Source organism: Balaenoptera physalus (genome assembly GCF_965194825.1).
Source record: "Balaenoptera physalus genome assembly, chromosome: 19".
NCBI lineage: Eukaryota > Metazoa > Chordata > Mammalia > Artiodactyla > Balaenopteridae > Balaenoptera > Balaenoptera physalus.
The window spans coordinates 19,418,898-19,446,333 of record NC_138900.1 but is presented as its reverse complement, the minus strand read 5'-3'; the positions used below and the strand labels follow the sequence as shown (position 1 = coordinate 19,446,333).

At 46.9% G+C, this 27,436-nt stretch overlaps 1 long non-coding RNA gene and 1 pseudogene across 2 annotated transcripts in view; one reads left to right on the top strand and one right to left on the bottom strand.

Annotated features, from left to right (window-relative positions):
- Window positions 1-20,330: 20,330 nt before the first annotated feature.
- On the top strand, window positions 20,331-23,033 carry LOC309648506 (bolA-like protein 3 pseudogene; annotated as a pseudogene). The gene has a single exon. The product of its transcript is annotated as a bolA-like protein 3 pseudogene (transcript).
- A 1,491-nt stretch (window positions 23,034-24,524) lies between these two features.
- Window positions 24,525-27,436, bottom strand: part of LOC309649056 — a 92,396-nt gene continuing 89,484 nt past the window's right edge. The window contains exon 4 of the long non-coding RNA XR_014256934.1: window positions 24,525-26,187. This is a non-coding gene — a long non-coding RNA (uncharacterized lncRNA). The remainder of the gene's footprint in view (window positions 26,188-27,436) is intronic.

The window sequence follows — 27,436 nt, the reverse complement described above, 5'->3', positions numbered from 1 at the left end:
CCTTCAGGAAAACATGGGTGAAACAAATCTCAAATTACAGGAAAATTTTCCTGAGCATAGCTGTTGAGAGGGTATGTGTGTGGTTGTCTCTGAAAATTTCCAGAAAAAGGGAGAGCCCAATTAAATTAGAAAGAGATGCACAGAGACAAAGTTCATGGGCTATTTTTCATTGACTCTGTCCTTGGCAATGTACCTTAGAGAGATTCTGACAATGACAATGCAAATAAGATGATTTTCATTTCAAATTAGCTATTGGATACCTCACAACCCAAAACTTAGTCTTCTAAGAGAATATCTGTACCCAAAAGCAATGCATCACACTATTAAATAAGAGCCAAATAAGTTTCACTAGAAAAGAGAACGATCCAGGGGTCATAGTGGGCCACTACTGATGATGAGTCAGGATTGTGAAGCAAAAGGGAAAAACAATGAAACTTAGAGTCAGAGTTCCCTACTCTGCAACTGACCTTGGACATTCCTCTCCTCATGTCTCAGTTTTTTCAACCATAAAGTGAGGGTTATATGATACCCCTCCTACCTTTCTCACAATGCTGGTTTGGAGGCTCAAGAGAGAATGCAGATGACAGCATTTGGAAAGCCTAAGGTGACACACATGCATCAGGCTTTACTGCTGAGATGCTGGCTGGCCCTGGGGACTAGCAAAGTTACAGACTTGATCCTCCTTAACGTGATTTTTTTACATTTTTTAAGAAGAAAATTAATACATATATACAATGGAATATTACTGAGCCATAAAAAAGAAGAAAATAATGCCGTTTGCAGCAACATTGTCATTCTGAGTGAAATAAGTCAGACAGAGAAGGACAAATATCGTATATCGCTTATATGTGGGATCTAAAAAATGGTACAAATGAACTTACTACAAAACAGAAATAGAGTCATGAATATAGAAAACAATCTTATGGTTACCAGAGGGGGAAGGGAGGGAGGGATAAATTGGGAGATTGGGATTGACATATACACACTACTATATATAAAATAGATAACTAATAAGGACCTACTGTATAGCACAGGGAACTCTATTCAATACTCTGTAATGACCTATATGGGAAAAGAATCTATAAAAGTTAATATATGTATATGTATAATTGATGCATTTGCTGCACAGCAGAAAGTAACACAACATTGTAAACCAACTATACTCCAATTAAAAAAAAAAAGAAGAAGAAAATTAAGAATGTCCCCAACATGGAATTTGTCCTTGTGTTGTTTCTTTTCCACTTTAACACAGGAACTTCATGAATAACTGTGGTGTCAGTAATAATATCTATTATTATTAGAGAGTTCACTCCAAGCCCACACATGGAGAGAGATTACTTCTGCATGTCAGCATAAATTAAAGGGTTAGATCAGAGGCCCAGCCAATGGCAGAAGTGGGGAAAAGAGAGGGCAGTGCACACTGTCTGACCCATAGCCCACTCCTACCCCGGAGGATGAGAGCCCATGTAGAGGAGAACAGAGGTGCCCTAGCCAAGCACTGGTCCACCTCCAGACACTCGAGTGAGGCCAACCTAGACCATCAGCTGCCCAGTAACCTGCCAGCTCACTGTGAATGTACAAGGAAGCCCAGCAGGCCCAGACCAACCAGGCTGGCCCAGACAGTACAATTGCCCAGCAATCCACAGAATGGTAGTTCCCTGAAACCACTGTTTTGAAGTGCTTTGTTATGCAGCTGAGACACCAAACAACCTCATTGTTATAGATGAAGCAATAGGGCCCAGGAGAACTTCCTCCTCTCCTCTCTGCAGCCCCAGCCAGTCCGATCCACCCCTCTCTCAGCCTCCAGAGTGTCATTTCCAAATTCAAAACGTACCATGTCTCTGCCTCCCAGGAGCCTTGCATTTCAAAGGATTGCCCCAACTCCTCCCCACCCAGCTGGCTGTCCTGGGCCCAACCTTCCACCCATGTCTCTCCAGACTGATTTCTCCAGCAGAGGGTCCTCAGCCACTTCCAGTGGTTCTTGAAGAACAATCCCCCCCAAGCCTGGTGCTTTCTCAGGGGATCAAAGCTCCAGAGAGACCAAGGTGGCTGACTTCCAGGACCCAAGAGTGGGCTCTTGTCTAACACTCGGAAATAAGTTGCAGAGGAGACACACGTACTGACAAAGCCAAAGACTTTATTGGGAAGGGGTGCTCAAGCGGAGAGCAACAGGGTCAGGGAACCCAGGAGAACTGCTCTGCCACATGGCTCGCAGTCTCAGGGTTTATGGTGGTGGAGTTGGCTTTCCAGTTTGTCTCTGGCCAGTCATCTTGCTTGTGCCCGTATTTGGTCTGACTCAGGGCCCTTCCTGGTGGCGTGCATCTCTCAGCCAAGATGGATTCCAGCATGAGGGTTTCTGCAAGGTTGGCCAGACATATTATGGGCTGGCATCTCCTCCCTCATTTTGACCTCTCCCGAATTCTCTGGGCTAGTTTTCAGCAGCAGCACAGGGCTCCTTATCCCGACCTCCTGTTGTGAGACAGCTCATGCTAGGGGTTATTGTCGTGCCTGGCCAAGGCGGGCGGTTTCAGTCAATGGTTTCCTAACAACCCTGCTCTGGGCTGGTGGCTCCCTTCTCCTCGGACTAGGAGGCTTGTCCTGCATCCACCTCTGCCCTGCTCTCACTGCTTCTTGTACTGTCGCTCAGCATCTGCCCTGTCCTCAGAGCTCAGTCCCCAAAGATCCGGGGCCTCTGCCTCCCCTCGAACACCCCACAGCGCCTGGCATGGGGTCTCAGATTCCCTGGACGCTGCTAAGAGTTTGCTGTGGCTACTGCAGCTGCTGGTGGCGGTGATGCTTACTAACCCTAGCAGGTGTGACACAGGGAGGATTCCAAATGTGTGACGAAATGGAAAGAGCCCCGGGCTCAAGTCGTGTCCCTTGCCACCTTGTGATCAAGGGGCAGGTTGCCAAAGAGCTCTGGTTTCCTCGTTTGCAAAAGGAAGCGTTTGAATCTTGTCCAATCCACAGGGACACAGACTTGAGTTGAACGTAACGCAGGTTCGTCCGTAACACGGTTCACCTGACCAGCTGACCCCGTAGCATGCTCCCCGCCCCTTCCACTGAGCGACGGCAATGCCCAACCTTCACATCCCCTCCCCGAGCCACCTCCGCCACCTACCACGATGAAAGTCGTGACGCGCATGCGTAAATGCACCCTCTCATCTCCCTGCGCTTTCCCTTCCGGCTGGGAAAGGCCACCCTAGCATCCTTAGTCGGACAAAGACGACCTGTCTGTCTGCTTATTGGATTTTGTTTCGGAAATCTGCAGGAGGCAGCTCCCAGAACGGAGGCGGCTTCTCTTACACACCCTGTTTTGTCTCTCCCGGCCCCAAGCAGTGAGTCTGGGGGCAGCCAACGTTCTGTCGAATTGACCCATTTTACAGATTCCCAACAGTCCTTAAAAACCACAACTCCGGTCGTTGGCAACATGCATAGTAATCCTTAAAAACAGATGGCCTGCCCTAGACACAGCCTGCCGATCGGGGTGGCACAGATGACAGTGCCACCCAGAAAGTGGGGGTTAAAAGCAGCGCCTCCCCGCCCTGCCTGCACTACGCGTGCAGCCCTTGCCCCCAGGCTCCATTCCCTAGACCTTGCACCACATGCTTGGTGGGCACACAGGAACTATGAGGGGCTGCTTTAGAGAAATGAAAACGCAATTGTCTGAGCAATAAAAGCCATCCCTGTATGTAATCCCTGTACTAGATTTTTAAATTCTCGGTGCTGGCACACTGTTATGTGTTCACGGTTATTATCTGTCCACTTCCAAACCTTAAGAGGTTAGATTGTTTAAAGATTTGTTAGCTATGAACTACTTAAGGAAGGCAAAGTAGAAAACTCCTGGCTAATTGAAAAATAACATTTTATCAGATTCTCCTCTGATATTTGCAATGGTCGTACTTAGAGTACTCTCAATACTTCAATAAGTGGTGAAATTTTAAAAATAACATCTTCAGGGCTTTGCAGAAAATGTGCTGTTACCCATTTATACTGCTTTTTTTAACCATTATTTTCTTATATTTCCCACAATGCCTCGGATCAGAAGCAAACAGAAACTGAGTGATTACCCCAAAGTGTGCTAGATGAACTGGAAAAAGTCTATTCAAACAAAGCTCATTAGTTCTGATACCTCCAGGGCTATGACAAATTAAGCGGCTGGTGAGTGTGCTTGCAGACAAAAGGAGGATGCCGAAACGAGGGCTGAGCTAGGCACGGTGTCAATAAATTCCCCTGAAAAAGGTAAAAATTACAATTGGAGCTAAAATGGAATCCCTTTAAGGAGCATGTACAAAATAGATCATCCCTTCTTTCTTAAGTACATTTGTGAACCCGCCTGTGATGAATTATTGCAGCCTGGGAAGTGGCCACTCCAGAAGGGCTGCCAGGCCAGGTGTGCATCCAAGGCACTGGCTGTTCCAGCGCATCCACCCTCTCGCCTCTGCAAAGACTTGGCCCTGCCCAGAGGAAACGGGTTCCAAACTCAACAAGCAGAGTGCGGACTTTCAAAGCCACAGGGCAGGGATTGGGCTTGCCTGCCGGGTTCCAGGAGGCAGCTGCCCAGCTTCGAAGGGCTCCACGACCTTAAGATAACCTTGGCCAAAAAAGGAGTAGCCGTAGAACCACGGCTCTCCTTTTCCTGATTTGTGAATCCATCGATATGAAGAATCTTAGAAAATTCTAAAATGTCCACTGAACTTGCAACGGATCTGGCACCAAGAAGCTCTGATAATTATTTGTTGAATAAATGAATGAAGGATGAACAAGCCAGGCCTTCAGGTAGGGCCACCTAATGAGGAAGTGGGGGTATCAGGACTGGGCCCAGATTCTTGAGACTGTCCTTGGGGTTTCTGGTGCACCTACATGTGGCCACATATGCCCACCTGGTTTGTGGGAGCCCCACAATGCATTTTTACCTCATTGGCAGGGTTTCTGTGCCACAGAGACTCGTGGTCTAACAGTAATTCTCAGACCAACAGAGTGGGGAAAACCCACAGAGAGCTCCCAGCGCCCTGGTCAAAAACTAGAAGACCTGGGACCAAATCTGACCCACAGACTTTTTGCCTCGTGCAGTGCTGCCTTTCCTTTTTATTTGAAATACTTGCCACTTAAAAATTTGGAGATTTCTCACAAACGTTCATATTCCCAGCTTCTTTGGAAACTTGAAAGATCTGGCCAAACTGGGCCCATATTGCCACATGGCACAGATGACCAGGATGGAATTGCAGTTTCCCCATTTAACAATGATGCCCACCCCAGTGTGCCAGCCTCTCCCAGCGCCCTGCACCCAGATATTTTACCAACTGGCCCCTGCAGGCATCTGAGTTAACAGCCTCTGGTCTAATCAATCATCAGTCTAGTAGACACAGGGAAAATAAGACCCAGAAACTGGGAGTGGTTTCTAGGACCGACAGAGTGCCCGTGGCAGTGCCAGGAGTAGATGCCAAGTCTGAGTATTCTCAATGCCAGGCTCACTAGAGCCCCCTACCCCACCACCCCCCTGCCCCATCCCCAGCAGAGTGAATTTTTCCCTCTTTTGGTTTTACTCCTGTACTTTGTTCATGTCTCTCTCAATGTCCTATCCAGCCATCCAGCCACGCAGGCAAGAGCTAGACTTTGGGCTATCGTGCACTCACCTGTTTGTAGTTCTGTCTCCACCACTAGATTGGGAGCCATTAAAGGGCAGGGGGTTGGTGATAACTGTCTCCATCTCAGTGCCTGATACGCAGGAGATCGTCAGCAAAATCTTGTTTCCCTTTCATCATACAGTCTCATGGCATCCTTCAGGTCCTGGGTCCCAAATCTTGATGGATGCGTATAGTAACTTGGGCAGGTAGCCCAAGACCACCATAACCACCAGTCTCTTCTTCAACCCTAGACTCGTCACCCATTTCCAGCCCCACTTCTGAGGCAGACCTCCACATTCTGGCTTTCCTTAGCTCTACTGAGGCTACCAAGAGAAGCCCCTGGTGGCCCCCGAAGGTTCATTCCATCCACACAGGCAGGGAATAACTCCCTTCTTTGTGATCCTCCTGCTTTATTTACGTTTTACTTACATTTTCAGAACCAAAGATATTGAGAGGCAATTCTTCTCAAGCTGATGCATACTCTCACCTACACGTGAACTTGCCATTGTTTTGGTAATCCTGCCTCAGCATGGCTGTGGCTTGGAGGCTTGTGGCATGTGATCATGGGGCCTGAGAACCACAAGGGAAGCAAGGAGCAGGACCTATGGGCACCCGTGATGAGGAAACACCAACCCCGTGAAATACGGACCCCTGTGCTCCCCCCATACCACCTTCCACTGCATAGGCAGCTCAGTGCAACACATCTGTTGTTGTAGAGAAGTTAAAAACTAAGGCATGGACAAGAGAGAAAATGAAGAACAGAACACGCTAAATAAGCAGCATCTTTGTACATAAAAGCCAAGAAAAGGGGATGAAGACTTGGGATTTCACAATACAATTAGATCCCTTCTGCTGGTTTCTTTTTGTAAAAATACTTTCAATAAACTAAAGAAAAGTTTTCAGAAAAAAATTTTTTTTTTACTTTTGTCTTTCGAATGTTGACAAAATGGGTGGGAAAAAATGAGGAGTAATGTGCAATCCAGGTGTTCCCCTCACCTAGTCAAAATTGGTCTAGGGGAGAGGAGAGAGTCAGAGGAGGCAACAGTACAGAGCCCACGGCCCACGTGGGCATCTGAGCAAGACCCTGGGTCCCACCTAGCTCAGTCTAAGCACGACCCAACAGACTGCTCAACTCCCTGGAGCAGCAACGAGAAGGATGGGACAGAGATGGGCTTGTGAGGCTGGAGCCGGCAGGTCTCCATCAGCCCCTCCCAGTTCCCAGGGGCTCCGGAGCAGCTCTGGAAGGCCACCCACCTTTCCCACGCACCGGGGAAGAAAGTGCAATTAGCTGGGAGAGAAAGCAAACAGCACGGGGGCAACTTCTGCAGGATGAGGCACTGGCAGGTGTGGGCACATCACGGACCAGTGAGAAATCTCTAGGCAGCAGCATCGAAGGCTATCTGACTATCCCCACTGCCTGCGAGCAAGCCAGCTCCTCTGTCCCCTAGATAGGAAGGCGGGAAATCCCTGACTTGACTGAGGAACTCCAAATTAACTGCTTCTCCAGAATTGATTAGCTTGAGTTTCTACCACTGGCACGATGTTTATAGCAACATAAAAAAGTTAGAGTATGTCCCCCCTTTGGTACATCTGACTTGGTGGGCTGAGAACTCGTCCCCATCACCTACAGGTTCACCACCATTTACGCTTGCTGCCAACCATGAGGCATGTTGGAAAGCATCTCTCCCAGGAGGAGTCCCCGGGCCTGGGGAAAGGAGGAGACCAGGTCCAGCTGCTGCCTGATGACTGCAGGGAGGACAGGGAGGACTGCCGAGGGGAGGGCACCTGAGGGCGGGCGGCAGGTCACTTGAGTCCAACAGGGAGAGGATGTCTTCCACCTGGTGTGCAGGTGAGGCAGAAAGACTCTAGCACTGAGGCCAGCCCACAGGGCTTTGCAGGTGGCCAGGATGGTGGCCTGGGTGCTGGGCCAGTGGGAAGTCCTCCGCAGCCCACCATGGAACCCGAGTATCCCTTCTTCCCAGAAGGGCAGAGTCCACATCTGCCCCCAGCCAGAGACTCCCGGGAGCAGGCCAGGCATGACCGCTGACGTTCCCAAAGGGTCTCCCCCACCTGCCACCAAGAGGGAACAGGAGGACAAGCCTGTCACACGTGGGCTCTGCTCAGCGCAGCTCCACGGGCCTCCCCCAGGGCGGCTCCAAGCCTAGGAACACTGCACAGAGGAGGCAGGCACACAGCTCAGCGGGGCCCTGCCTGTCCTTCTGTCCCCAGGCCCTCCCCCAGCCCCTTGGCAGCTCAGCTCCTCTTGTCTTTGGAGTTGAGGGGTCCTTCTCCCCCTGCTTCACCCTGCTCCTCCCCCGCCTCCCTGACCGTCCCTTCCCGGGCCTCCTAAATGTAAGGATGCCCTGAGATTCTGACCTCCTCGCTCTCGTGTCTCTGCCTGGTGGCCTCGTGCCCACACCTCCGTGGGAGCAGCCTCCGCGTGTCCATTCCCGCCCCCGCCCCTCCCCTGGACGCAGCCTCCTGCCCCTGTCGCCCACCGGGTGTGCCCGCTGAGGGCTTCCATTCAGACTCACAGTGGCCGTTTCTCCAACCTCCCATCCATGTGTTTCTCCAGCATATTATCACCATTTCAACATGGCACCCTTCCAAAGCTGGCGAACAGGGGTCTCTCTTGTAGGAAGTGCTCAGGGAGGGCACCACCCCTCCTGGCCAACCACATCCTGCTCACCCTTCCTTCTTCACATCCCTGCTTCAATGCCACCCCCTCCAGGAAGCCTGCCCTGACCACCAAGACGGGTGAGTCTCTCACCATATGTTCTCTTTCTTCAAAATATTTATCAAGATTCTGATCAATAAATGGTCTGTGCAATAATTAATCTAATATGACTCTTCTCCCTGCTAGATGGTAGATTTCACAGCAGCAAGCAATGGGTGATCTCTTGCTTGCACGGTACCTGTATGCAATAAGTACTCAATAAATGCTTGAATGGGAGAGAGTCAGGCACATTTATTCATTCAAGCATTTATAATGCTTGGTGAAAACTAGCCACATGCAAATTGGAATTTGTATTACATATCCTTATTTGTGATAAATTTGTACCAACAGCACTTATTTAGGAATCTAGCAGGCTAGACCTACAGGACCCACATCTTCTAGATATTTCTTCATCACAAGTTTTTGCATTAATTTTGACTTTTTCAATACTGCATTCAAATATAATTTAGCCTGATTGCCGTTTGTTTTCACTCCCTTAAATTTTGCTCCTGTGGTGAGAACCTCCTGTGCCTGAACCCAGCCCCTGACCCCCGCCTTGGTCACCACCGTGCAGCCAGCAGCCAAGCCACATACCTCGTGTTTCCGGCATCTCCGGCCACTTGCAGACTTGCAGACTTGCAGGAGACACCTCACCTCTGGGTATGGGGCTGGTGCGGTGAGAAGCTGCCAAAGGTGCAACCCAGAAGCTGCATCGTGGAAATGCAGAGGAGATATCACCCAGGGGATGAACTGCGACCAGAGGAAAACAGGAGATGGGAGGGAGCCAGGCACACAAATTCCCTCTTCGCCTTCACTCCCAGCTGCTCAGAGTCGGAGTTTCTGCGGGCACAGCCCATCTGGAGAAGAACACAGAGCCAAGCAAAGCCACCTACCGAGACACCTGCTGTGTCTGTCCGTCACCACGCAGGACCGCACGTGGCTTCCCGTCCCTCCTTGCCTTGCTTCCCCCCGCCTCACTCTCTCTGCCCAGCTTGCGCCTCCCAAATAAAACATCGGCACTTTCATCCTTGCCTCAAGCCCTATTTTCTAGACAGCCTGGGCTATGACAAGTCTGCGTTTGGATTTTATGTTTTGTTATCTTGATCTATTTTGTGGCTTTAAAATGCGTTTCAATATCTAATACAAATTCTCCACCTCTCTTTTTCCCCCAAAAAATGCCCTTGCCTATTATTAATCATTTAATCATCCAAATGAACTTTCCCAGAAGTTGAATTCTGGGGAAAAGAAATGCCTTTCTATTTTTTAAATCATCTTCACATTTATTATCTGTTTTCTAAATCCAACACAAATATTTATTAACAGCTTGGATGAAAGCACAGTGGGCTCTATGGCTCTACGGGATCCCAAGGGAACTGTATTCTAACCGGGGCACGAAAGGGAATGATAAACAACCTTTGTGTAAGCCCTCAGTGTAGATGGCAGTATCCCTGGTTTGCATGGAGCCGGACCCAGAAGTTCCAGAACTGCCTGAGAGGAACAGTGGGGGGAGCCCCGGTTAAGGCTAGAGCCCTGGTCCCCCGACCCCCAAGTCTCTGGTTTGTACACTCGCCAGCCGGGAAGAGTGATGAATGCAAAGGCAGTGAGACTCAGGAGGGTGGGGGGGATGTCACAGGAGGCTTCACGAAGGACAGATAAGATTCAAGGAAATGAGGAAACATCCTTCCAAGGAAAGAGAACATCTGTGGAAGATTCCAAAAGCAATTGGAATTGGATTCCAGAGAGGACCCAGAAGCATCCAGACCCCAGTGAACAAGGCACACATACGGCAGGCACGCATACGTCCTGGGGGTGCACAGCTGCTGGTCAGCCACGGCTTCCTGTCCGGAGTGCTTACTCCTGTCCCCTGAGAATTTTCCTCTGAACCCCCTCCCCTTGGCCCCAGAAGAGGCAGAGCCCTCAGCTTGTCCCTCACCCTGTTGGGTGGCCTGTGTCTCCCAGCCAGAACTTTCCAGGGAGATGGTCCAAAGCCAGGACAGCAATGCCCCACCCTTGTTTTGCAGGATTTTTCAAATTATCTTCAAATGTTCGATTTTCTTGAGCCTCTCAAAACAAAATTTGACTTGAAACTAATACCTCTTATTATGGTGGTGGTCTGCGTGCTTCTTAAAAATTCTTCAATCGAAAATCAATTCACACAACAATGTGATGACAACGTCTCACCCATCCAGGCCCATGCACAGGACTCATCATGGGCACCGCCTCCAAGAAATGCAGGACCCGGCTCCCCTTTGTGGGCGGAGACGTCTCCCTGCATCCTGAACAGTTATCACGGTACCCGGCACATCGTGGACGCCTCAGTGAGTGAAAGGATGAGTAAACTAATATGAACAACGGAGCAGACTCTGAGCCCCTGGTGCCGTGTGAACAAAGTGCCAGGGAAACGCAGGAGAGGGAACAGCCACACATGCAGGGGACACTGTTGAAGCACCAGCCTCTTCACCCAATTCCTGCTCAGCTGCCGGGGGACCGGGACGGCCCGTATCATCCAAGGAGCAGTGTGGAATGATGAACCAACCTCGGTTCCTCAGAAGGCAAATGCCACCTTAGGGGATGGGAGTGAGTATGGGTACGGGGAAGGGACAGATTCCTGCAACAGGACTTTTTTCGAACCCTCTGGAAGATCCTGATTTGGATATTTCAGGGAGCTGGGAAGGCCTTTGCAAAAGCATGCGGCTAGAGCCGTGAGTGCGCTTGGAGCCTGCAAAGTGGTCCGAGGTAACTGGAGCCAGTGACTGCAAAGCATGGGGCCGGGAGGGAGGGACGGAGGGGCGGGGGAGCCAAGGAGGAAAGCATGAGCGGAAGAATGGATGACCTTGAATGCTGGCGGAGCGGGAGGGGGGACTCTGAAGGTACTCTGAGTGCCCCTACACTATCTCCAAGAGCAAGGCTCCGAGAGGTACGTTCATCCATCAGATATTGGCGGTGCACTTCCTATGGGCCAGGCGCTGCTCTGGTGCTGCGGATGTGACACTGGGCAAGAGAAATGAGATGCCTGCCCTCATGGAGCTGACGTTCTAACAAGAAGATGAAGCCTTCTGGACGTAAGAGCTCTGAAGAAATGCAACAGCTGTGGTGTGACAGAGAGATAGCCATCAGGAAGTCAAGACCCAAGTGACAAATTGCATTTCGCGAGCAGAGGGAACGGCAAATGTTAAGGCTCCAGTTTAAGGAACCAAAAGGTCAGTGGCCAGAGGCTCCCAGGCATCAGAGGAAGTGGCGTGGGGTCAGAGGTCAGGCCTGTCCGAATCACGCAGGTCTGTGGAGGCTGTGATGAGAGGTAGGGGGTCATTCTAATGCAATGGGGAGCTATTGGAAGCGTTTATGCAGGGTAGTGGCAGGACCAGATTTCTGTTTTAATGATCATTCTCTCTCCCATGTGAAAACACAGGGAGAAGGTGGTGTCTGCAAGCCACAAGGAGCGGAGCGCTCTCACCAGACCCTGACCATGCTGGCACCCTGATCTCAGACTTCCAGCCTCCACAACTGCAAGAAAATTCACTTCTGTTGTTTAAGCCTCCCAGTCTGCGGTATTTTGTTGTGGGAACTTGAGCTGACTAATATAGGGGTCCTACTGCCATATGGCACTCTGCCCTGCTCCGCTCTCTTTCCAGAGCATGCCATGGAGTGCTGGCATTGAGGAGAGTCCAATTTTCAGAGTGTCAAACTCCACAGAAGCCAACAGCCCCAGCCCGCACTGTACGCCCTGTAGCGGGGGAACTTCTCACCCTTCCCAGCTCTAGTGCCAACTCGTTCATGTGTTTCATTATAATCCCCATCATTATGGGGGATCCAAGAGCTCCCATAAGCTTCTTCCCTAAACACAGAAAAAAGAGAAAGAAAAAACACCTCCACCAAAGATCTCAGAAGAATGTATAAGTGGTCTCAGATACTCCAAATGAGCTCAAGCAGGGCGGTGTCGAGACCTTAACTCTTGCAACTTTGAGTCACAAGATCTGGCCGTGCACACCAGGCCGATTGCTGGGCTGTTGTTTTTGTCCTTTGATATGGCAATCCACCAACATACATACGCACGTGTATAGGGCACATGAATACAAGATGAAAGACGAAACAACTGCGTAGGGAGTAAATCTGCTTCACCGTTTAGACTACGTTGATTGCTATGACTGCAGCCCACAATGCCAATGCAAGACCCAGAAATTTCCACACTGTTTTTTCCAGGACTCTGCAAGATGCAGAGCTTCACTATATCTTGCTACTTGGATCTGATACCTTGTCCCAGGTGGGCATGTGGACAAGATGGCTAAGGAGGGAGGGTTGACCAGCTGTCCCCAGGGGGCACCTCCACTTCCATTTCCTTTCCCTTCTGTGTCCTTGCCAGCTCCTGGGAGCAAGAATCGCCATTGACTCAGACACTGCCTTGCCTCTGAGGAGCCTCAAGTTGTGAGAAGGACAGATGAAAAGATAAAACACAGCTAAACAGAGGAGCAAGAAGTCTGGGGACCCAAATGAAGAAAAGATTAGTAAGGGGAACACAAGAAGGCCTCATGGAGGGGATAGTTTATGCACTGGCTCTAGAACATCAGGCTGGGTTTCCGCAGGCAGAGAATTACCTTCTGTCCCTTTTCTCTGCCCCATTCCTTCCTTCGCTGCATGGATGGCTCCGGGCCTACCTGATGGACAGTAGCCGTGGTCACTTGAACCCTTGACCTTCTCGATAGTTGTCTCCACGCATGTGCTCATAGGTGTCGGTGCCAGGCTCTCCCCACCAGGTGTACCCAAAGCCCTGGGTGCCCCTCTCCACACGTGAAACTGTGGTCACTCCCTCTGCTATTCCAGGGGCCAGGCCTCCCTCCTGTCCTGCTAACTCCATAGCAGCTTTGTACGGTTACAGCACCAGCCTTCTCCCCGCTGTGGCCCTGGGTACCAGTGCCCACGCAGGCCACCATGAGGAGACACAGCAGAGAGACGGAACGTGGGGAGTCCAGGCTTCCTCCCCACTGCCCAAGGGAAGGGACATCCCTGGGCGGGGCAGGCAGATGGGGGCAGGCGTAGCTGACACTTGTATGGAGGGCTCTGAATTCGAGGGCTTCATTGTCTCGGGGCCTCAGAAGAACTCTATGAGGCAGGCTCATTTTTATCTTCCCCATTTTACCAGGAGAAAACCACAGCTCAAAGGGTCCACACAAATTCCCAAAGAGGTCACACAGTGATGACATGTCTGAGTCTATATTTGACTCCAAGCTCCACGTGGTTTCCAGGCAGCCGGTGAAGAAGAGAGGCTTCTTGGGCTCCACGTGCAGACCCCGACGTTCATTCAACGCGTGCGTACTGACCACCCGCTCCGTGCCAGGGGGCTGGTGGAGGGACATGCCCCATCCTTGTCACAACCCCTGGAGTTAGGATGAGCGGAGGGTGCTGCAGGGGGACAAGATTCCAACAAGGAGACGAGCTGCTTCCGAGACCACCGTCTCCAAAAATGTCACCAATTTCCCACGAGGTGGAGAGGTTCTCGTGCAGGCTGTAGAGCCTGACAGCCAGGATCCAAAGCCCAACTCCACGCATACTGACCCTGGGCAAGTGCCAGGCCAGTTTGCTCCTCTAGGAGGTGAGGAGAGTAAGGTCCCCCACCTCCTGGAGGTGGCAGGACGACCAACCTCATTAACAGGGTACACGAGCAAGCCCAGAAGCCAGCACACACACCCACTCGTTCAACATCAGCTGCCACCATGACTAGAAAAGCCATCTTGACACAGCTGCTGTCACAATGGGGACCTCATGTGCATATTCTGTGTTGCATGTGCATGTGTACAATGATGTCACAAGGTTGCCTATGCAGGGAAAGTGTAGGACATGCATGAAGCATCTGTCAAAGGCAACTACCTCTTCTACAGGCATGTCCTCACATCTGGACCACCCCCACCCAGCCCGGATTTTACCCCCTAATCACCCTTCTGGCTCCCGGACCGTGCCCAGGCAGGGTGATCAACCATCCGGTTTGCGTGGAACCGAGGGGCTCCCTGGATGTGGACGTTCAGTAGCAAAACCCAGAAAGTCCTGGGCAAACCGGGATCAGTTTGTCAAAGCCCAAGGGCCCGGGAGAAGAACAGCCCACAGTCCAAGGCCTGGGGCCTCCAGGACAGAGTGGAGCTGCCTTGCCCTGCTGGGCTCCCCTCTTGCCTGAGGGCCGGGCAGTGATGGCCAGTCCCCCATCAGGGCCGAGGTGCTCTGTGGAGCTTTTTGGCTTCATAGGGTTTCTCAGCCTCCCTCAGGACCCCTTTCTTGCTGGAGAGTTGCTCAAACTGTCAAACACCTCACTAACCTGGTGGTTTCCACTCAGAGCCATGGAGGCAGGCAGGTGTGGACGGTGATTTCTTGCAGGCTCTGACTTACGGAGGGACCCGGGCCACAGAAGAGAGGCCAGCAGGCAGGCGATGCCACAGCTCCCGGGTCTGCAGGAGAGGCACAAGGGAGCCCTGGGCCGGCTCAGGCACTTGTGTGCTTTTGGAAACCCAAGCCCTGACCGTGGACAAAGGGTACCATCCCAGAGTCTGGGTAGGAAGGTCCCAGACCCACGTGGCTGGCATTTCAAGGTCAGTGTATGTCCTTCCCCAGCAGGCCACCTGCCGCCTCCCCAATCCACTTGACCTTCAGACGGAATGGCTTTCTTCAGCCTGGTTTTCCATATGGCAACCTTTCTGAGAATCAGGACAGAGTCTCCAAAGGAAATGACGTAACAGATCAAGAGAATTTCTTCTCAGCGATATGGGGGACCCTTCTAGAGTTTAACTCCGGGGCACCCCTGGTAATGCAGCAAGTTGGCAACCGAAGCCTATTCTCAGGTGACACTTATACCCCCAGACTTCCCCCTCCCAAGTGAAGGCCACAAGTGGGTCCCAGAATGCAAGGACATCCCTGAGACAGGCGGTCACATTGCATAAACCCAGCTCCAGAAACTCTCAGCAAAGGGACCCTCTGTACCTGGTGCAGCTAAACTCCAATCCACCACACGGCGGTGGGGGGTGCTTTCTGGAAAGCAGTGGCCCTGGGCTGTGTGCAAAGCAACATTTAACCTGATGCTGAAGGCTGCATATTCCCACTACTGCATACATTACCCTTTATCTAATTCAACTGGGCCCCAGTCTACCGAACGGCCAATTAATAAGGTAATATTGGAAAGGTGGGTTGTTCCCTCAGTTGGACATTGTGGCAGCCCCCTGCCCTTGCTTTCACCATCTTCCTATGAATATGAAAACTTTGTCCCTGCCTCGCCAGAATGTCAAGGCAAGCCAACAGCTGCTGGGAAGCAGAGACGGCGCCCTGTAGAATGGCCTGAGGGACAAAGAGAGTTTGTGGGAGGCACAGCCTTCTTCATGGGCTCAAGGACAAGAAGCAGTCATAAGCAAGAGGCTCCTGGGCCTTGACTTTGTCTCTCGACTCTTGGACCTATGGATGTCCTACAGGGCATAGGTCCCGTCGAGGCAGCCACAGCGGCCAGCTCAGCTGCCCTTCCTCAGTGGAGGTCACTCAGAAAACATCCCTGCCTTCCAGCCTCCCCCCAGCCAGGGAGGCAGGCCTCGGGCAGAGCGTGAGCTGGGCTCCGGGAAGCGGCTGCTGCGTGGAGCTGAGGCTTCATCCATTCTGAAGGGTCCAGGTGTGCCCTGTTACAAGCTGCTCCAGCTGCCAATCATGGGAACAGGCGGAGGAGAGGAACACAGTTTAGGGAGCGTGCTTTTCAAAGATAAGATCATAATGATGCAAGTTCATGTTTCAGCAAGTAGGGGCCAAGGGCAGTCAGCAAAATCTCTGTCCACTGTCCCCTCTCCGTCCCCCTTCTCTCTCTGCCCCCACTCTGCTCTCAATAAGCAATAAGAAACGTCTAGACTCATAACTTGATCATCAGCATAAGTCAAGCACTTCCACAGATCACAGGGAAGGGGTGGGAATACATGGTGTGGACACTTCCTCCCCATCTATGCCCTTCTACACCCCCCGTCACTGGGCCATCTATGATCAGCAAAGCACCACCAGAAGCTTCTAAATGAGGAGAAAAGAGGCAAAACGCCTATGGGAGCCAGGCAGGCAACCCAAAGGAGTGATGCCAGCCAGGAGTAAGAAATACAGCAGTGCAAATCCAACTCTGTGTGGACCACCACCCACAGCAGGGCTGGGAGAAGGTACAGAGCTGTGGGGACCAAGGCAAACTACAGAGCATGGCCTCGTCTGAAAGGAGCAGCCCTATTCGGCACCCCAGTCACGTTCATGGGGGAATCTCTGGATTTTTTTTCAAGAGAAGTCAGAAATTTGGATTTTACGTGCAAACTTGTGATTTGTAAAGGCTGGAACCTAATTCAGGTTTTGCTAAAAGAATGCAGAGGGAAAGAAAGAAAGAAAGGAAGGAAGGAAGGAAGGAAGGAAGGAAGGAAGGAAGGAAGGAAGAAAGAAAGAAAGAAAGAAAGAAAGAAAGAAAGAAAGAAAGAAAGAAAGAAAGAAAGAAAGAAAGAAAGAGAGAGATGGAGAGAGGGAGAAAGGGAGGGAGGAAGGGAGAGAGGGAGAGAAGGAGAGAGGGAGGGAGGGAGGGAGGAAGAAAGAAAGAAAGAAAGGAAGGAAGAAAGAAAGAGAAAAGAGAAAGAAAGAAAGAAAGAAAGAAGGGAGGGAGGGAGGAAGGAAGGAGGAAAGAAAGAAAGGAAGGAAGGAAAGAAGGAAGGAAGGAAGGAAGGAAGGAAGGAAGGTAGGAAGGAGGGAAGAAAGAAAGGAAGGAAGGAAGGAAGGAAGGGAGGGAGGAAGGGAGGAAGGAAGGAAGGAAGGAAGGAAGGAAGGAAGGAAGGAAGGAAGGAAGGAAGGAAGGATGGAGGAAACTATCTCGACCTGAAGACAGCCCATGGACCATCTGTTTGCAACCTCTGTAGTCCCCAGGGAAAGCCAACTAGTAAGGGATCCTGGGCAGGCTAAAACCCCAGTGCAAGCCCTGACTCAGGGCTCTGCCCTCCCGGGAATTGGCATGCCCAGCCCCCCTCTTCTGGTCTGTAAGTGATGCTGAGACTTGATCTTGGAGAACAATAGAGAGACCAGGGAGAGAGGGCCTTGTCCAGCTCAGGCGGCTCACTGCTGGCACACTCTACACAGTGACCTCTGCGGGGGTGGTGGGGGGTGGATGGAGGGGCCCATCCACATGCAGCAGGAGCAGGATGAGGGTGTGAGTTCCCTTCTCCACGGCCCGGCTGTCAACCCAGTTGAAAAAGGTATTTGAACGAATTAAATTCCACGAAAAAGTTCTGTTTCCCTGTCAAGGCAGCACCTATTTCCAAGTGTCTATGATTGACATGACTCTTAATGTGCATTTTTAAATGAGACCATTTTGTGTGCAAATATGGCAGGAAAAGGAATTCCTTGGTCCAGCGATCCTGAGGCTTCCTCTCCTGGTGAGACGCCCAGAGATGAAATTGCCCTTGAATGTTATCCTCTTCTTCTATTATTTTTATCTTAGGTTCCAGACCACAAATGAAACACATTGGGGAAATAAGATTCTGTCACCACTTCTGGAAGCCTGTCGAAGGTGCTTGCATCCTGGCTGATCCAGTGGCCTTCCCCGCGCCCCGTCAAGCTGTCCTGGCCACAGCTGAGGTAGAAGAGGACCAGTGCTGTTACCGGGGGGACCCCAGGCTCCAACTTTGTGTCTCTTCTCTCTAGCCATGGACAGAGGCTGCCACCTGTGCAATGCACAGGGTCCCTCACTCAGAAGGGCTCTGTACTGGGTTTAAGAATCTGCGGCTGTGTCTTGAAATTCTTAATTTTGTTAACAAGGGGCCCTGAATTTTCATCTGACCCTGGTCCCCACAAATCATGCAGCCAGTCCCGCCCTGAAGGGCGTACACCGTGACAGCTGCTCTGCTATGGGACTCAGCTCTTGAGGGAATTCCCTACCCCAGAAGGTGAAGGTACACTCTGAACTGGGGGCCACCATCACAGCCAAGGAAGCCTCATCTAAAGCTGTTTTCATGTGGTTGTGTAAGGAGCCCAGAAGCCTGAAGAGGGGGAAAAAGTATGCGTAGACACAGCGTTGGAAAAGCAGAGCTCGCTGTGGGCTTCCTGGAGGAGGGGGCCCGGAACAGGGACTGACTTGGACAGATAGGCAGGGTCTGGAGGAGCCATGAGGATGGAAGGTGGGGTGTGTGGTGCACAGGAAGCAGGAGTGGGTTCAGCAAGCCGGGGCCCTTGATTGTGGGGGAGGTCTCGGAACCCCTGTCCCCAGCCACCCCAGCCACTGAGCAGTGACTTCACTCATCCTCCCAGGGTCACAGCACCTGCCACCCCCCAAGCACCCACAGCCCCTCATCTCTCTGCACAAAGGCTGCTCTAATTCTCCTTGCAGCCCGGGTGAGAGGCAGTCAGGGAACAATGCTATCTGCGCGTGGTGGCGCCCAAAATACGACTGTCATTTATTTCGTTATATGAAATTAGAGCACGCCTTGTAGCCATAATGAATCATTTCCTTCTTGCCTCGGCCATGATGTCAGGCAGGAGCTCGGCATCTCCCATTCAGGGCCTTTCACTTCATCGCAGGCTAATAATAACCCACCCGGGTGAGCACACATCTTCCCGAGACAATGCAGGGCCCGGACGGGCATCGTGGGCAGGAGAGCAGTGCCCACAGGGGAGGGGAAAGATCAGGGTGGGGGTGTCATGGCAGGAGGAAGACAATGCCCATGGGGAGGGGAGGGAAAGCCTTAGGGCGGTGGCTCTGGTGGGAACCTGGGTCCCCCAGGTCCCTTTTCCGGCTGCTCCACCTGATGGGGGCAGGGAATAGAGCCTACTCCTAGGCTGCCCTTCTACGAGCATTCTTTTCAATCATTGCCCAGGTCCAGCCCAGAAGCCTCCTTCTTGAGGAAGCCATATCCTGATCCGCCACCACCACTAGCACCCGCATCTTCCATTCGAGGGTGAGCTTTCAAGGCATTAACTGTTTCCACAGCCTTGTCCCAGCCCTGCCCAGGCCTGGAGCTGCCAGGAGTTGGCCTCACCTCTCTCATCTCACATCCCTGCCCAGTGTGGGCTCAGCAGTGGCAGACGCTCAGTACATGAGTAAGTGTGTCCTGATGGGACCAAAACTCCAGTTGTCTCCCACTGGGACTGTGACCGGGAGCCCCATCTCATCCTGGGCAGGAGAAGCAAGGCCCAGACCCTGTCCTCTAGAATCTCCTCCTCCAGGACAAGGCAAGGCCAGCCAGGGGAAATCATAGGGTCTTCTCAGACACTGTGATTACTGTCTCTTCCACTAACTATAACTTAAGATCTTTTAGTCACCATATCTGCAGGAATAGGCACACAGCCAGTTTTGCTGAATGAAAGAATAAATGAATAAATAAATGAATGAGCACCAAAGGCCATGTGCCAAATGACAGAGAACAAACCGCAGGGGTAAAGTGATCAGAGAAGCGAGGCTGCTCACCGGTCCCAGAGGCAGACTGGGTTAGGACCTCAAGACACAAGAAATGTAGTCAGTTCCCTTGGTTTTCCTTTTGCTTCATATATGTTAGACTTGGAACAGAAGAAGCCAGAAATCTGGAAGCTACAACAGGCACAGACACAAAACAAAAGCCCCAACAAAAGCCTGATCTCTCTAGTCAAAGGACAAAGAAAGGAGCAGCTTAGTAAGACCAAAAACTTTTATACAATAACCAGTCTACTCCACCCAAACAGTAGAAGAAAAGAAAACAAAAAACTCTGGTCCCACTCATACCCATATCCACAAAGACCAAATGGGGGAGCCTAGACTTCCATCCTCAAGAGGCTATAACAAGGAACCCCAGAGTCCCCACTGAGGTAATGTCAGAGAAGGACAGGTATGGAAACAGGATCTTCACCCCCACTGGGCTCCCTCTCCCAGCAGTGTCAGTGGAGGCCGTGGGGAGCCTGAACTTCACCTCTCTCTTGCCAGTAACAAAAACACCCCTCCCATTCTTGATGGAGTCAAAGCAGGCCTAGTGGAGAATCAAGACTTTCATCATCGTCCAGCAAACAAGGCCACGTCATCATTTTATCAGTGGTGCCCACATGGGGAGCCAGTTTTCCTACCCACACCCAAAAGTAGTAAGGATCCTATTCCCTCCAAAGGCAACAGAGTGGGGAACCTGGAGGTAGACTATATTTATATCAGATAAAATAGACTTCAGAGCAAAGAAAATTATCAGAGACAGAGACATTACATCACAATAAAAACGTTGATTCACCAAGAAGATATATCAATCCTAAATGTGTATGCACCAAACAGAACTGCAAAATATGTGAACTCAGAACTAATGGGCAGCATCCCCCCCTCCCCTACTAGAGCAGTGGCAGAGAAAACCATCTAAAACAAAAGGTTTAAGTAAGATCCAGAATCTCCGAAGATAATGCAAATTCCCAGGTTTCAATAAAAAGTCATCATCATACCACAAAAAAGAAAGGTCTCAAACTGAATTTAAAATGACAATCAGATGCCAACAACAATATGAAAATGATGTTAGAATTATCTGACAAAGATTTTAAAGCACTCATCACTTTTTAAATGCTTCAATGAGCAATTACAACCCCATTTGAAACAAATGAGGGGAAAAGAGAGTCTCAACAAAGAAACAGAAGATATAAAGAAGAACCAAAGGGCAATTTTAGAACTGAAAAATACAGTACCAAAAAAAAAAACTCAGTAGTTGGGCTTAAGAGCAGAATGTAGAAGAAAGAGGAAATAATTAGTGCACTGGAAGAAAGGCCAATAGGCATTACCCAATCTGAACAATAGAGAGAAAAATAGACTGAAAAAAATAGTAGAGCCTCAGGGTCCTGTGGGATTATAACAAAAGACCTAACATTCATTTCACCAAAGTCCTGGAAGGAGAGGAGAAAGAGGACAGGACTGAAAAGTGTTCAAAGAATGACACGGCAACCTAAGACAGCAGGCCACATCAGCCAGGCATGGCAGCATGAAGCCCAGCCTTGGCAGCACCTCTGCTCTGTGGAACCTGCCGGCTTCCTCTTCTCCAACTGTGCCCAGTGCATGTTTGCCTCGCAGACTGAGGGGGAGCTCAAAGTGACCCAAATTCTCAAAGAAAAGTTTCCTCGAGCTACAGCTATCAAAGTCACTGACATTTCAGGAGGCTGTGGGGCAATGTATGAAATTCAAATCAAATTGGAAGAATTTAAGGAGAAGAGAACCGTCCAGCAGCACCAGATGGTACATCAGGCACTAAAAGAAGAAATCAAATGTATGCATGGATTGCGGATATTTACCTCTGTCCCCAAACACTGACCACGCCCTGGCTGCATAGATATTGCTGCTGAAACCTTGGATGAATCTTATTGCCACCATTCTTTCCTAGACATATGACAAAAAATTTATCTATTTTATTCATAGACATTTCCATATTGTAATTATAGAAGAATATGGTATCTATTTAGATGTTAATTAAAGGCAACAGACAACTAAAATTTTATTTCATTACAAAAAAAAAAAAGTATTCAAAGGAAGAGTGGTTGAAAACTTCCCAGGTTTGACAAAAGACATAAACCTTCAGATTCTAGGAGCTAATTTTACCCAAACAGTATAAATACAGAAAAAGCCATACAAGACACACCATAAATAAACTTCTGAAAGTGAAAGACAAAGACAAAATCTTGAAAGCAGCCAGAGAAAAACAATATTCTAATACTGGGGGAAAGCAATGAGAATAATAGTAGATTTCTCATCAGAAACTATGGAGGCCAGTGGAAGTGACACAATGTTCTTCAAGTGCTGAAAAAAAGGCTGCCTAACCCAAAATTTTATACCCAGCAAAAATGCCCTTCATTAATTAAAGGGAAATGAAGACATTCTCCAGTGAAAATAAACTAAGAGAACTTGTCCCCAGCAGACCTACCCTAAAAGAAAGGCTTAAAAATTTCTGTAAACAGAAAGGATGCTATTAAAGAAAAAAAACCTTCGAACATGAGGAAAGAAGAAAGAATACAATGAGCAAAAATGTGGATAAATACTATAAGTTTCCCTTCTCTTGAGTTTTCCAAACATGTTTGATGATCAAAGCAAAAATTACAACACTGTTTGATGTAGTTCTAAATGTACATAGAGAAAATATTTTAAACAACAATATTATAAGTGGGGAAAATAAAGGTAGTTAAAGGGAGGTAATGTTTCTATACTTTATTCAAACTGGTGAAATGATGATACCAGTAGACTCTGATAAGTTATATATCAAGAATGTAATGCCTAGAGCAACCACTAAAAAAGTTACACAAAAAGATACACTCAAAAAGATTACACATAAATCAAAGTGGAATTTTTTAAATGTTCAAAGTAACCCACAGGCACACAGGAAAAAGAAAACAGAGAAACAAACCACAGAAAACAAATGAAAGACAATGGCGGAATTAAGCTCTAATATATCAATAATTATATTAAATATAAATGGTCTAAGTATACCAATTAAAAGAGGTGGCAGAAATGGATTAACAAACATGACCCAACTACATGTTGTCAACAAGAAACTCATTTCAAATACAACAACATAGGCAGGTTGAAAGCAAAGGGATGGAAAAAAATATATCATGCAAACATTAAATAAATAAAAGGAGAATATTAATATCAGATTACATAGACTTCAGAGAAAATTACTATAGAGAGAAAAGGATAATAGTGATAAAATGATCAGTCCACCAAGAATGCATTCTTTTTTTTTTTTTTTTTTGGCCGTTTTGCACAGCATGTGGGACTCTAGTTCCTTGACCAGGGATTGAACCAGTGGGCTCTGCAGTGGAAGAGTGGAATCTTAACCACTGGACCACCAGGGAAGTCCCAAGAATGCATTCTTATATACATTATTCTTGTATACTTGTGTATACACTTAGAATATGTATATATCCTAAATGTGTTTATACCAAGCAAAAGAGCTGCAAAATATAAGAAGTAAAAACTGACAAAACTGAAAGGAAAAAGATATAAATCCACAATTATAGTTGAGTGCTTTAAGTCTCCTCTCTCAGAAACTAGACAGAAAAGCAACAAGGATATGGAAGAGCTCAACACCATCAACCAAGAATGAATTGACATTTAAAGAGCAAACCACACAACAGCAGAATACACATTTCTTTCAAGTGTCCATGGAACATATACAAAAATAAGGTATATCCTAGGCCATGAAAAATATCTCAACAAATTTGAAGGAATTTAAGTCATTCAGAGTGTGCTATTCAACCACAATAAAGCCAAATGGAAATCAATAACAGAAAGATAACAGAAAATTTTCCAAACACTTGGAAACTAAACAACACACTTCTAAATAACCCATGGATTAAGAAAAGAGTCTCAAGGGAAATTTTTTTAATGAAACAATGAAAATGAGAATACAACAATCAGAAGTTGTAGGACACAGCTAAAGCAGTGCTGAGAGGGAAATTTATAGTACTACATGCATACATTAGAAAAGAGGAAAGGTCTCAAATAAATAATCTAAGCCCCCACATATAAAAGAAGAGCAGAATAAACCCAGAGGAAACATACAGATGGAAGGAAATAATAAGATAAGAACAGAAATAAATGAAATTAAAACAGAAAAACAATAGAGAAGATCAATGAAACAAAAAACTACTTCTTTGGAAAGATAAATAAAATTGACAAATCTCTGGCAAACTGACCAAAAAAAAAAAAAAAAAAAAAAAAATTAGGAAAACACAAATTGTCCTAATAGGAATAAAACAGAGGATATCACCACAAACTCTGCAGATATAAAAAGAATGATAAGGCAATACTGTAAATAACTCTATACCCATAAATATGACAACTAAAACAAAGTGTGTTGATTCCTCAAAAAACGCAAGCTACCATAATTCACCCAATATGAAAACAAGAATGTGAATAGCCCTATAATGATTAAGAAATTTGAATTTGTTATTTAAAATTTCCAAAAAGGAAACCTCCAGGCCCAGATAGTGTTACTGATGAATCCTATCAAGTGTTTAAAGAAAAATTAATGCTATTCTATAGGATTTCTTCCAGAAAATAAAGAGAAGGGAACACTTCCCAATTCATATGATGAAGCTTGTATTACTCTGATGCCAAAACCAAAGACTGTGAAAGAAAGAAAGAGAGGAGGGAGGGAGGGAGAGAGGGGGGGAGGGAGGGAGAGAGAGGGGAAAGGAGGGAGTAAGAAGGGGAGAGAGGGAGAGAGGGAGGAAGGAAAGAAAGAAACTACATGAATGTAGATGCAAAAGTCCTTCACAAATATTAGCAAATAGAATTCAGCAATATATATAAAGAATTACACACAGTAACCAAGTGGGATATGTTCCATGGATGCAAAGCTGGTTCAGTATTAACAAGCTAAAAAATAAAAATCATATGATGATATTAATTGATGTTGAAAGAGTATTTGATAAAATTCAACATCTATTTATGATATTTTAAAAAAGAATGATGCTCTCAAAAAACTAGGAATAGTGGGGAACTTACTTGACTTGATAAAGGGCATCTATAAACAACCTACAGCTAACATTGCAGTTAATGGTGAAAGACTGAATGTTTTTCCCCTGAGATCTGGAACAAGGCAAGGTGTCACTCTCACCACTCTTATTTAACATCTTGGTGAAAGTTCTAGCTAGTGCAATAATGTAACAAAAAGGGAAATAAAAGACTGCAAATCAGAAGAGAAGAAACAAAACTGTTTCTATTAGTATTTGTAGATGACATGATTATCTATGTAGAAATCTACAAAAATTCTCTTAAAAATGACAAGTGAATTCAGCAAGGTTGCAAGATACAAGAAAACATGCAAAAATTAGCTGCATTTCTATATACTAGCAGTAAACATGTGAACACCAAAATTTTTAATATAATACATTTATAATTGCTCAGAAATAACATATTAAGATGTAAATCAAACAAAACATGTGCAAGGCTTGTGCAGACAACTACACAACGCTGATGAAAGAAATCAAAGAAGATCTAAATAATCGTTCAAGGATTAAAAGACTCAACAAAGAGATCAATTCTCCTCAAATTGATACACAGTTTTAATGCAATTTCTATCAAAATTCTAGAAAGACAAAGACATATATAATACACACACAATGGTATTCTAAAATTAATTTCAAAAGCAAAGGAATTAGCATAGCTAAAACAATTTTGGAAAAAAGGAATAAAGTGAATGGAATTGGTCTACCCAAGTTCAACATTATTATACAGCTACAGTGATAAATATGGTGTATTGGCAGAGAGATAGAACTGTATATCAATGGAATAGAATAGAGAGTCCAAAAGTAACTCACACAAATATGCCCAGCTGATTTTTTTTATTGAAATATAGTTGATGCACAATATTATATGTTACAGGTTTTCAATGTGGTGACTCGCAATTATTAAAGGTTATACTCCATTTATAGCTATTATAAAATATTGGCTGTATTCCCTATATTGTACAATATATCATTGTAGCTTATTTTATACATAATAGTTTGTAATTCTTAATCCGTTACCCCAGAGTCCCTCTCCCATTCCCTCTTCCCACTAATTAGTGGTGACCACTAATTTGTTCTCCGTATCTGTGAGTCTGTTTCTTTTTTGTTATATTCACTAGTTTGTTGTATTTTTTAGATTCCACATATAAGTGATAACATACGGTATTTGTCTTTCTCTGTCTGACTTATTTCACTTAGCATAATACCATCCAAGTCCATCCATTGTTGCAAATGGCAAGGTTTCATTCTTTTTTATTGCTGAGTAGTATTCCATTGCATATATATATACCACATCTTCTTTTTCCATTCATCTGTTGATGGGCACCTAGGTTGCTTCCATATCTTGTATGTGCAGCTGATTTTTTACAAAGGCACAAAAGCAATCTAATGAAGGAAAGATACAGCCTTTTCAATCAGTGGTTCTGGAGCAACTGGACATCCATCGGCAAAAACAAAAAACAACAAAAAAAAGAACATTGATCTAAGTTTAACACTTATAAAATAAACTCAAATTGATCACAGACTTAAATGTAAAATGTAAAACTACAAAACTAGTAAAAGGCATGGGGAAAAAAATCTTAGAATCTAGGGCTAGGCAGAGAGTCCTTAGACTTGATAGGAAATCATAATCCATAAAAGGAAAAATTGATAAAGTATACTTCATCAAAATTAAAAGGTTTTGCTCTTCAAAAGACCATGTGAAGAAGATGAAAAGACAAGTTCCAGAAAATATTGTATATCTTAAAAAAGACTAGTATCTAGACTATAGAAAGAACTCTCAAAACTCATCAGTTTAAAAAAAAAATCAGTCGAATTTTTTAAATGGGCAAAACCCAAAATATCATTATATGTGCATATTCATTTGCTTATCAAATAACAAGGTCTAATGGCAGATCCAATAATTTCTAAATAGAGATGAATAATACAAATTATAGTTCGAGACACCTACAATAGCCATAATGGTACATGGAAATATCTCTGGTTTCTATTGGTGACAAAGTCACAGGATATGCAAGAGACATAGGAACATAAGTGACCCAAAAACAAAGCAATCAGCAAAATCAAGTCTGTAGGAAATAGTACAATTCATCCAGCTCCTTCAATAAATTCCAAGGGTAAAAAAATAAAAATAAAAATAAATTCCAAGGAAAAAAGAGAAAGAGAAGGTGGGGACTTAGAGATGAAAAAAGATGAGTTATGTCAACCAATTGCAATGGATGGAAACTATCTGATTCAAACCCCCCAAAAAACAGCTTAAAAGAAAAAAAAAAGATTATGAGACAAAACTGACCATTGCCTGGATGTTTGACAATATGAAGGAATTTTTGTTAAAGTGAGATAAAGTTATTGTGCTTATGTTTTTCTAAGGAGTCCTTATCTGTTAGAGATGCATTCTGAATCATCGATGGAGGAAGTAACACGGTACCTGAGATTTGCTTCAGTAAACCAGGGGACAGGAGGGGGCCCGGGAGTTGGATCTGGGAAATGGGTACATGGGGGTCTGTTTTTCTGTTCATGCTACTTTTGTACATTTTTTAGTTTTCTATAATAAAAAGTCAAAAGTAAAGTTGCAGTAAACATCATTGTACATGATTCTTTGTTTTCATTTAAGATTATTCCCCGCAGACATTTC